This window comes from Peromyscus californicus, unplaced genomic scaffold (assembly GCF_007827085.1).
Source record: "Peromyscus californicus insignis strain IS unplaced genomic scaffold, ASM782708v3 Scaffold_9__1_contigs__length_137607984, whole genome shotgun sequence".
NCBI classification, from domain to species: Eukaryota; Metazoa; Chordata; class Mammalia; order Rodentia; family Cricetidae; genus Peromyscus; species Peromyscus californicus.
Window position 1 is genome coordinate 38,349,016 of NW_026294617.1, and position 8,987 is coordinate 38,358,002.

The 8,987-nt window shown below is 41.4% G+C and overlaps 1 pseudogene; it reads left to right on the forward strand.

The window, feature by feature from the left end:
* The first annotated feature begins 1,581 nt into the window (after positions 1-1,581).
* On the forward strand, positions 1,582-1,678 carry LOC128106786 (uncharacterized; annotated as a pseudogene).
* The last annotated feature ends 7,309 nt before the right edge of the window (positions 1,679-8,987 follow it).

Below are 8,987 nucleotides of genomic sequence, written 5' to 3' on the forward strand. Positions count from 1 at the left end.
CAGTGGGAGAACCCACAGCACAGGGAAGGGAAGGCCTTTATGGGGAATAGTGCAGCAGACTTTCTTTTGGGCCACCAACTATCCCCCAAATCATGACATGGAGACTTATTATTACTTATGAATGCTCGGCCTTATCTTAGGCTTGTCTTATACTACCTCTTATAACTTAATTTAACCTGTTTCTCTTCATCCACATTTTGCCTCAGGGCTTTTTAAGTTTCTTTCATTCTGTGTGTCTTACCTTTCCTGCTTCTTTCATATCTGTCTGTCTGTCTGTCAGCTGCCTGACTGGTTGGCCAGAGTTGTCTCACTTTCTTTCTCCCTCTCTCTTCCCTCATTCTCTTGAACCTACATTCCTCCTCTTACTTATTCTGTCTGCCTGCCAGCCCCGCCTATCCCTCTATTGCCTCGCTATTGGCTGTTTGGCTCTTTATTAGGCCAATCAGGTGCCTTAGGCAGGTAAAGTGAAACAAATGCAACACATGTCTACAAAATCAAACAAATGCAGCATAAACAAATGAAACACATCTTTACATAATTAAATTAATATTCCACAACATAAACAAATGAAACACATCTTTACTTAGTTAAACAAATATTCTATTCCACAACAGAAGATGCATTTACCTGCTATAAAGCTGAGAGCCCACAAGTGATGAAGGAGACAGATGACAAATCTCAGGCCAATGTGAGAGAAAGTCTTCTCATTTTAGTAGGAAGGAGGCCATTTGCTGGGAATCCTTGAGGACAATGTTAAGGCTAAAAAGAATGGAAATTAAAATTTGCTTTAAAAAAATTATAGCTAAGAGGAATTTTTACACTCCTTGCAACAACTAAATATGTTTAGTGAGCAGAATAAAATGGTATGTTAGGTTTCTGTTGCAGTATCAAAAATATCTAAAAAAAAATCAGTTTGAAGGAGGAAGACTTATTTTGCATGGTTTCAGTCTGTGGTCCCTGGCTCCTGGTTTGGGTCTAAAGGCTAGAAAGTACCATGGAAGATCAAAGCTGCTAACTTCCTGGTGGCTAGGAGGCAGAAAGACTGAGAGGGGAAGAGGCTAGGGAAAAAAACAACCCTCCCAGGGCACATCCACTATGACTTGCTTTCCCCACTACAGGCCTAGCTCCTGAAGTTACTACTACCTCTCAATAACCCATTAAACTGTAAATCCACAAACAGAACAATCCATCCAGGAAGCCAGAGCCCTCATGACCCAGTCACCTCCAGTGGGTCCCAGCTCTAACGGCAATCCCAATGATTTCATCTCAATCGTTCTCAGCTGTTTCCTTTCTCCTCACGTCTGGGTTCTTTGCACACAATTTTTGAAACCCATTCACATTGTTGTACACATCAAGGTTGTTCCCTTTCATTGGTAAGTAGTATTCCTCTGAATTAACGAGCCATGATCTCTTTATCCACCTACCTGCTGGTGGATGTTTGTGGTGTTTCTAGGTATTATGAACAGAGCCACTATCAGCTTTAATGTACATACATTTGGGAAGATATGTGCTTTCATTTTCCTTGGGTAAGAACTAAGAGTACAATTATTATTTGGTAAGATATGTTCAAAAAAGTGCCCAGTGCTTGCTTTGGCAGCATGTATACTAAAATTGAAATAATACAGGGATTAGCATGGCCCCCTTTGACAAGCAAATTCATGAAATGTTTCATATTTAAAAAAGAAAAAAAGAAATTAGTTGATTGTCTTTTTATAAAAACTACCTCTAAGAGTTCCACTTACTCTTTCTTGCTAGTCTTTAATTGTAGGCATTCTGGTAGGTGTGCATTCATATCTCATTGTGGTTTTAACATGAACTGTTTAATAATTATATGAAGAGTGTTTTGTCCTGCCTACCATGGTGTACACAGATTTAATTCCAGCACTCTGGAGGTAGTGGACGCTTGATCCCTGAGTTCAAGGCCGATCTGGTCTACAGATTGAGTTCCAGTACAACCAGGGTTACACAGAGAAACGCTGTTTCAGAATGACAAAACAAAACAAAACAAAATAAACAAAAAGAATATTTGTCCTTATTTTCAATGCTCTATCTTCCTTATTTTGTTGTTTTTAAAAATAAAATTTATATATATGGATGTATGGATGTATAATATGTAATTTTGTTACTATGTCAATAATCTCAACACTTGTTATTTTCAATAAATTAATAAATTTGCTTAAGTTTCTTTCATCCCTACTATGGTATATATCAACATAAAACATAAACCACAGATTTGGAGGGCTTCTCAGCAATTGTCAAGAACCTTAAGGTACCAAGGATGATGATACATGCCTATAATGACAGCAGCTTGGGAGGCTGAGGCCAAGGGTCAATTCTTATGAATTGTGAGCTCAAGTCCAACCTGGGCTACACAGGACTACACAGCCCAACAGTTTACAAATTTAAAAACGAAACAAGCTTAAAGGTGTCCTGAGATCAGAAAGTATAAGAGTCACCGTTGAGAAGAGTCGAAATGTGTGGTGTACATAAAAGACGCCGAGTTTGTGACGCAGCGGATCTGCCGACAGAGACTGAGAGACGTAAATAGCACAGACACCATATTACAGCGGCGTTCGGCTTCCTCTTCAACGTCAGCCTCTCAGAACACTCCCCCGGGAGTAGTTCTCACTAGCAGAAAATGACACAGGCTTCAGGCAGCATTAAACGCTGACAGCACTTGACCACACATTTGTCTCTGATCAGATTTTACTACTGCATTTTCTCCGTTTGTTCTAATAACTAAGCGAGCTTCTGAGTTGACCGGCTCGTCAAGAAGTTCCACACCTTAGTGTGCACACGCATGTAAACATGTGTTCTTTACTCATTTTTCAGGTTTCCTTGGTTTAGAAATGCACAAATTCTTTATGTGTATTGGGTATCAGTCCTTCAGTAGACATATTTAGTACAGACATTCTCTCAATGTGTGAGTCCCTTTTTCAGTTTCGTAGCACTTTATTAACAAAGCGTAACATTTTAACGCGGGTGAGGTCCAATTTATCGGCTTTTGCTTTTGTGATCTGTGTTTTACGTGCCTCTTAAATCCCTGTCGGTCTCCAGACTGGGAACATTTCCTCCAGAAGGCTGTGTTTTACTTAACGTGGCGCTCCTTCATATTTCACTGCCCTAATTTATCTTCCTAGTGTCTGTTTCTTCATCGCGATGCTTCTTATCTCTCAACCACGAACATTTACAAATTACAAGCTTTTTCTCCCTTTGATTATAAATACTGCGTATTCATCAAAGAAGGCCTAGAGAGCAGACGAAGTGAAGAAGTAATAATAGTAACACCAGTTCTAGGCGGGAGTCAAACAAGATGTTTAAAGGAACAAGCTAGAGGGCAGGCTGCCTGCGCTTGCATTCCATCTCCACTACCATCTGCCTGCGGTACTGGCTTGTATTTGACATGGTAGAAGAATTCACAAGATTCGGCAGCATTTCGTGCGAGGATTTTCGTTGTTGCAAAGGATACAAAGCAAAGATAAGATGTGTGTTCACAGAGTACAGAGACAGCGGGCACATGTCCTGAAGTTCTTTTTCTCCGAGAGAAAAGTATGTCAACAGGTGGGAGATGTCTCTGCTGAGGGAAGGCCCTGAGTCTTAGGGCCCCAGGCTTTTGCGTGGGGTTGGTAGCATAGATAGATCCTGTTATACAAGTCTGCCTTGGCAACCAAATCTCAGGACCTAGCAATGAAACCAAGTGACACTGTCTGGTCTGCTTTTTTTTTTTTTTTTTCCTTTTGAAGATTATAATCTACTTTAGATACTCTAGGAGGCAGGTGGGAGAGGCACTAGCTATAAAGAATAAGCCATCAGACCTTCTGTTTTAATGCTCCTGGGTTCCCAAATTGGGACAAAAATGTTTGTATCTCTCTTTCTCAGCTTCCCTCCTGGGCTCCATCTGTTTAGATTTTTTCTTTTTCTTTTTCTGAAAGTAGAAACTGAGATAATGTTGGGCGGTAGGCTATTTGTTTATTTCAGGTTATTTTATGGTTATTTCAGGAGGCAGAAATATAGAAGTGAAAATAGGAAAGAAATGAGATAGAAAAGAGACGGGCCAGAAAGAAAGGAGTAGTTGTGAGCTACTCACTGCTGTTGAGGACAGCAATCCCACTGACCAAGCTCTGAGCATAAGTGCCTAAGAAAGGGTCCTCCAAAGGGGAAAGGCTGGGCCATTTAACCACTGATACTGTCTTCTGCCACCTGAGGGATCCAACTGAGTCCTCTACTTGTCTGTAGAAAAAGATGGAGAGATAAAGTTTGAACATTTCATGGGGGAAGCTGCCATCAATACACAGAACACACACACACACACACACACACACACACACACACACACACACATACACACACACACACACACACACACACACACACACACACACACACACACACACACACACACACACACTGAACAGGAGCAAGCCAAGAGCTCAGCATGCAGAGCACAGAAAGCAGGGAGGGGCTGACGGCAAGCTTCCCTGTTCTGCATATCACTTCCTGGTACTGGTACATCAGCAGCCAGTTTCAAAGTCTCCCACAGCAGAGAGGGAAGATCTGAAGAACTGACTCCTCCAGTCTTGGAGGCGTTTTTTGTTTGTTTACTTTTATTGACCAGTATTATCTCAGGGTGAGGGGTTTGCCCCATTTCTGGGGGTTCTAAAATACCAGGTCAACACATGCTTTGTCCCAGAAAAGTATGCCAGTTTCCAGCTCCCAACACCCATTTAATGTATTTTTCTCATTTAGTCCTTTTCCTCCTCCCTCCTCCTCCTCCCTCCTCCTCCTCCCTCCTCCTCCTCCCTCCTCCTCTTCCCTCCTCCTCCTCCCTCCTCCTCCCTCCTCCTCTTCCCTCCTCTTCCCTCCTCCTCCCTCCTCCTCCTCTTCCCCTCCTCCTCCCTCCTCCTCCCTCCTCCTCCTCCCTCCTCCTCTTCCCTCCTCTTCCCTCCTCCTCCCTCCTCCTCCTCCCTCCTCCTCCCTCCTCCTCCCTCCTCCTCTTCCCTCCTCCTCTCCCTCCCTCCTCCTTCCTCCTCCCTTCCTCCTCCTTCCTCCTCCTCCCTCCTCTTCCTCCCTCCTCCTCCTTCTCCTCCTCCTTCTTTTACTGGCCCCAAACTCATAGAGATATCGACCTTCCTCTGCCTCCCCAGTGCTGAGATTAAAGACTTGTACCACCATGCCAGGTCTCAGTCTTGGTTCTTGACGTTAACATAATTTAAATTGTTTCTAACATTTCCTGTGAAAGTATTCTTCTTACTGCAGACTCAGACAAAACTTTGCAACAGCTAAAACTAGAGCTGTTCTCGGGATCAGAGGAGTGTTCCACTCACTCCACTCCAGTGAGTGGCAGCAGTCTAGGGATGCGAACTGCTTTCATCAGGATGCAACAATTAGATTAACCACTCTCCTAATGTTGGGTGTTAAGTATATTTCCATTTTTTATACTTACATGTTAAATAATGTATCAGGCAGCTCTGTGCGTGATGCTTTGTCATACAATTTACTAACATAGACACCATAATGGCAACTAAATGACTATAGAGTAACACATCTTTAAAATATTTTGATCTATGTAGATTCATTTTTTCCCCAAAAGTTACATTTGACCTATGTATACTTTTTTCAATCACGTATGTGTTGGGCAATCTTAAAAATGTATTTTTTAAAAACCCCCTCAGCTCATTTAGTGCTACCAGTATGTGCCTGGGTGCAGGGCTATCTACTAGGAAATCGGTAGCCTTTCAAGGGTCACATCCTTCAAGAAAAAAGACTCTCCCAGCAGCCACTGATTGCTAATAGTTTCTCAGCCAACATGAAATTGGCAGGGAATAGTGGTGAGGGGGAGAGGGGAGGGGAGGGAAAGGGGAGGGGAGGGGAGGGGAGGGGAAGGGAGGGAAGGGGAGGGGGGGAGGGGGAGGGGAGGGAAGGAAGGGAAGGAACCAGGGACAGACTTGGTCAAAGCATATTATATGCATGTATGAAATTCTCAAACAATAAAAACAAAACCTTTTAAAAAGGAGACGAAGTTGGGAGGGAATAGAGAGACGGGGTGGATCTGAGATTAACAGGGGAGAAATAGGGGATAAAATATGGTCAAAGCACATTGCGTGAAATTCTCAAAGGATTAATAAAATATTTTAATTTTTAAAAACTCTCATTGTTTAAAGTTTAAGAAATATAAAAAGTATAACCAACAATATGTAACCCAACTATAAACATTTTAACATATTTTATAATCTTAGTTGGGTATATATAATGTATATTATATTTTATGAAAATATAGAGTTTTATATCCTGACTTCCTAATTTAGCATAATCTCATATTTTTCAGAAAGAAAATTTTAAATGTTTGCAAAATCTTGCATCCATGTCAGGAATTGTATTTGCCTGACATTAACAGAGTTTGGCAAGTATAAATAATAACTTTGTTTTCCCAGCACGCTAGAGAGAGGCAGTTTCTGGCTTTGTTACAATGGCTCAAAGATGTCAGAATTTTAGTCACTACAGTCCCCCTCTCTTGGTCCCACCTAGCCGTTGCAGTTCAAGCCATAAAGTCAGTGACCAAGATATCTAGTTTTTCCTGGGGAACAGTGCGTCTGCAACGCCAGCATGCTGGGGGCAGAGACAGGGAAATCAATCAAAAGTTCTAGGTCAGCCTGGACTCCAGTGAGACTTCGGCTCAGAAATCAATCAGTCACTGGACAAAGGCCTCCGGATCCAGACAGCAAGCCTAACACTTGAGAGTTCCAGCTGAGGCCTCCTGCTTTTAGCTCACTGACCATAGTCTAATGAAACAGAAGTTAGGGAGTGCAGTGTTATTAACTAGACATATGTTCTGCCAAACAATACAGGAGCTTTTGATAACAAAAAAAACGAACAAAAAGAATAGGATGGAGATTGTGTGCCAGCAGTTCATGATACACAGTCATATGGTTGCAATGCTTTTATTTAACCAATCTCCATGGTATACAATTCAGTTATTTTTTCCTAATTTTCACCATTATATCAATTAATATGTTAGGTGTTTCTCCAGAAACATCTTTGCATATCTTTTATTTTCTTATGACAATAATTAGTTAATCACATCTTAGAATGCAAAGCATCACTTTTCAAAAAATGTTTTAGCAATTTAAATTCCTACCATCAAAGAGCGAAGCTGCGATGCGGTCTTCTGAAACTTGTTCACTGAACACTTGCTTTCTGACCGGCTTCAGACGGCCCTTTAACTCTTTTTATTATTAACATTCACAAACATCAGAAAATGCAATCAATCCTTAAACAGAATGTCAAAATGGCAGTTGCATAGCACTATGTATTTTATTTAACTAAATATGTGGCAGAAAAAAAAATGTCTTGGAGAATGAGCCTACAAGGAGAAAGATACATTTTTAAGTTGTGTGTTCCTTTATCTGCTCCATTGAAGGAGTCCCTAAGACGGTTTTGGTATCAGGAACCATAATAGGCCACAGGAGACAGGATGAGAGAAGGTAACAGCCAACTGAGAACCTATCAAAAACAAAAAAACCAAAAGCTAAATCTACTTAAGATCTTTAAAATGTACTATTAGAAACCATTATCTGAGATGTAGGTCTTAAAACAGATATTGCTGCTCTGCAGACCTGGAGCAACAGGAGTAAAATTTTGAAGCCTGTGTGTTGAGTTGCTTTCAAACGGAATAATGGAAACAAGCAAAGCTGTGTGGGTGGCTGCCGTGGGCTCCTCCACAGCCCTCAGCTCCACAGCCCTCAGCTCCACAGCCCTCAGCAGGAGACAGATTTGAGACATTGAGAGTTGTACTCAGTTAAAACATTCTCTGAGTTTATAAGTCAATTCGTTTTCGATAAACTAAGTCATAATTCGAAATGCATTTTGGAAACCCAAGCAACAAGAACTCATGATGGATGCTGTTCAGTTAATAGTGTGGGATCAAAAAATGATAGCAGGAAACTGTAGTAAAAGAGATCACTTTGGAAACCAGGAAATCACCAGTAAATCATTTCTTTTAAGTATGGTTTTAAACGTAAGGTTTCATTGAAGCTAGGCCTGGTAGGCTTTAAGCTCTATTAAAATCCCAATGGGAGGACTGGAGTCGAAGCTCAGTAGTTCAGAGTGTTTGTTGCTGTGGCGGAGGACCCGGGTTCAGTTCCCAGCATTCACATGGTAGATCACAATTACTTATTACTCTAGATTCAGGAGATCTAATGTCATCTTCTGCCATGTGCAGGCATTAGGCATGCACACAACACACATACACACATGCAGGCAACAAACAAACAAACAAACAAAACAACAACAAACAAAACCCCAGAAAAATAAGACACACACATAATTCACACACATAATATAAATACACACACATAAAATAAAAACAAATAAATCTAAAATTTTCTTTTTAATTCCAGAGGGCTTTTGCTTTTAGAATATATAGTCAGTATTTTACATAGTGCAATGCCTAACCGTCTGGATCCCCGTGGACAAAAGACGCAAACATTCACAAAAAGCTCAGTATATGAAAAAATACTCAATTTTACCAACACATTTAATTTAAAATTACACTGAGGTAAACCTCATAATTATCATATTGACAAAAGAAGAGTTTAGTAACAGACTGTGCTCGAGGACTCAGAATGATAACTGGTAAAGAACAGGTTTGTTCAGTTGATTCGCAAATTCATAGTCTAAGAATTTACCTCGGAACCTTTCGACTTTCGATCCACCGAAGCTACTCTGTGGTAATGGATATTAAGCTTTGTCGGTAGAGGGCGCAAGAGGGACATTGCCGAAAGGAAAGGGCCAATTTCTGGTCCTGGCAGGCTGGGTTTGGCTTTTATTTTGCTGCTCAAGTAGGGCCTGTGGTGCCTGTGGGGTAGAGCGTGATGGAATCAGGTAGTGCCCAGTGCCCGAGGGCCCTGTTCTCTAGCTGGGTCTCGTGGCATGCCGTGCTCCGGGCCAGACTGTGACTATTTCTGTGGGTTGTGTGTTAGAAAGGCGTT